Below are 2,932 nucleotides of genomic sequence, written 5' to 3' on the forward strand. Positions count from 1 at the left end.
ATTCAAGCTCATGAAATGTTCTCACAATATCATTCCAACCCCAGCCCAGCCCTTCCAGTGTTTTTCCTTCAATTCTGAAGTTCAGGGGAAGCAGGAATAATGACTTTGTTACTGTGTTTTCACCAGCTCTTTGAAGTTGAGCTGACACATCATAGGTAGTTATACCTATTTGAAGAATGAATGAATGGTGTTTGGAACTCTTTCAGGTAAGCATGGGAAAACAGAAGATGGCAAGAGATGAAGAAAGTGTCTATGGTAAGGACATGTGTACTGCATACTTGCTTCCAGGTATGAGCCCTGGATAATAATGGAAATGGGCAAACTCAGGACTGCGCAGGTAACCCCAAACAGGTCTCTGAGGTGTCTCGGGTAAAACAACAAGAGCCCTAAGATGTGCATATTAGTTGGGTCCCTGCCTCTGTCAAGCTGGGAGAATATGAACTTCCTTGACTAGCCTGGACCTCCATTCCCCAAGTGTAAAATGAGGATAATAACCTACTGTGATCTCCACAGAAGAGGATGTAGAGGGTATTAGATCATGCACTAGAGGGGGTGTGATACACCAGGGAGAATGTTAGAGAACATGGTAGGTTAAACAGGAGTTTTATAGCATGCAGCAGGATTATGAGGGAGGGGAGGCAGGAGGAGGGAGAGAGGGAGAGAAGGAAGAAAGAGGTGATTTCATTCAATCCTCTCAACAGCCCCAGGAGAAACAACTCTACTATTATTCCTATTTTTGCACAAAGATTTAACACTTGATTGGCAACTTCCAAGATGGCATAACTGACCCAGGAAAGAGCAGTGAATCAAACCCAGTGTGTCTGGGACTCCAGACAGCCCTTCACCCCCAGGCCTACTGCCTCCTCCTGCCCATCTTCCATGGCATCTGGGAGAAGTATGACAGAGGCCACTGAAGCCTCAAATAGGGACAGCTCACAGGTTGTGGGGGACCAGGGATAATGGGTGAGGCCATATCTGGAATTATGAAGGAGTATCCTCTGGAGCAAAGTTGGAGAACATCTTGCACTCAGGCTGTTTAAGGCCCGCTGAATCATTTGATCTGGTCCTGCCAAGGCAACAGCAGGCAGGACTCAAAATTCAATAAATCTAGGTGCTTTTTTTCATAGCAGCATAAATTTATATTAAGTGAATTATATTAACCAAATCCTATACAATGAAGAGCTAATATGCTAATTAGACTGAACAGCAGAACGACCATCTGGATCTTCTGGATGAAGCTGGGGCTGTGAGGGCCAGCTGAGGCAGCCAGGGCTGTGAGGGTAGAGCTCCTTGCATGAATTTCATGCATCAGGCCTCTAGTGATGTTATAAATATGCAAATAGCCCTTGGCAAAAAAAGATTCCCCAACCCTGCTCTAGAGTAAAGCCCACCAGGTGTTGAGCATCTCCTGATGCATGTGGTGAAACCAGAGATGACAGGAATAGGTGCTGAAGATTCCCTGGAGTTCAGAAAGCTCTGACCAATGACCTCAGTAAGGCTTTGGTGGGAAAGCAGAGTTGAGACACTGTTGTTCTTGTTCAAAGGCCTCAGGGAATCCAGGTAACCAGGATAATTTGCTTCAAGTTTTGGAAGCTCACAGATCACTTGTCCTCCAGGTTCGGAAGACACCACACAGGCCCTGCAGAAGCCCCAGCTGAGGCTCATCCTGGTGGGGAAGACAGGGTCTGGGAAGAGCGCCACCGAGAACAGAATCCTGGGCCACAGGTGCTTCCTCTCCAGACTCACAGCCACTTCAGTGATCAGAACCTGCGAGGTGGGGAGTTGCAGGTGGGACAGGTGGCACATGGAAGTCATGGACACCCTAGACCTTTTTAGCTCCCCAAGACCCAAGACAGACCCAGGGGCCAGGAGCGAGCCCGCTGCTACCTACTGTCAGCGCCTGGGCCCCACGCTCTGCTCCTGGGGACTCAGCTGGGCTGCTTCACTGCACAGGATCAGCAGGCCATGAGCACGCGCAAGGTCCTGTTTGGGGACAACATGGTCGCTGGCACCATTGTGCTGTTCACACAAAAGGAGGACCTGGGTGGGGACTCTGCAGGATTTCCTGTGCCACACTGACAACCATGCTCTTCGGGCTCTGGTGGCCAAGTTCAGGGGCTGAGTGTGCTTCTTTGACAACAGGGCAGTGGGCTGGGAGCAGGAGGCCCAGGTGCGGGAGCTGGTGGTGCTGGTGGAGTGCCTGCTGCAGGACCATGGGGATGCCCTCTACTCCAACGAAGTGTACCACCTGGCACAGACACTGGCCTTCTCAACCCCTGATGAACAACTGTGATGGGTGGCAGAGAGGCTGGTGGGCTGCACGTGGGGGCGACAAAGGCAGGAGCTGCTGGGCGAACTGTGGGACTGGGTGATGGCTTGGAAGCTGCGCACCCCCCCGCTGCTGGGCGTCCTGTTCAAGCCTGGAGACTGCTCTCCAGAGACTGGTTCCAGGCTGTGGAGGAGACCTCTCCCGAGTCACGGAATGTATCTAGGTAGGACTTGGACCCATTACCTGACAACCACATTCTTCCCTGGTGTCTGTGCCTCTGAGGCCCACAGGTTTTCCTTGTGTCCCTCACCTGGCAGTAGCCTACCAAATCAAAGACAAAAATCCTGCCCACTCCCATCTCCTCTCCCTCCCCCCAACCGCACCCCCCCCAAACAAACCAGCCCATGGGACCTGGCCCTGCCAGAGTTCTTTCCTGAGCTCTTCTCTTACTGAAGCCTAAACTGTTGATGCTCTTGCCTGTTTTCCACTGACCTCAGGCTGCTGTGGGGATCCTGAAATCATCCCTGGTCTTCCCAGGGGATCAAAGGCCAGAGCCAACACAAAGCCTCAGTCCAGACCCATTTATTTCAATTGAATATGAATTGTATGAATAAATGCCTTGGGCATTCATGTTGTGTTAATGGAAATCAATATTTGCAGATG

General features: G+C 50.9%; 1 pseudogene; it reads left to right on the forward strand.

Moving 5' to 3' along the window:
• Positions 1 to 212: 212 nt before the first annotated feature.
• LOC139016706 (GTPase IMAP family member 1-like) lies at positions 213 to 2,496 on the forward strand (annotated as a pseudogene).
• The last annotated feature ends 436 nt before the right edge of the window (positions 2,497 to 2,932 follow it).

This window comes from Myotis yumanensis, unplaced genomic scaffold (genome assembly GCF_028538775.1).
Source record: "Myotis yumanensis isolate MYYU_CA2020_CCGP unplaced genomic scaffold, mMyoYum1.0.hap1 SCAF_9, whole genome shotgun sequence".
Taxonomy (NCBI): Eukaryota; Metazoa; Chordata; class Mammalia; order Chiroptera; family Vespertilionidae; genus Myotis; species Myotis yumanensis.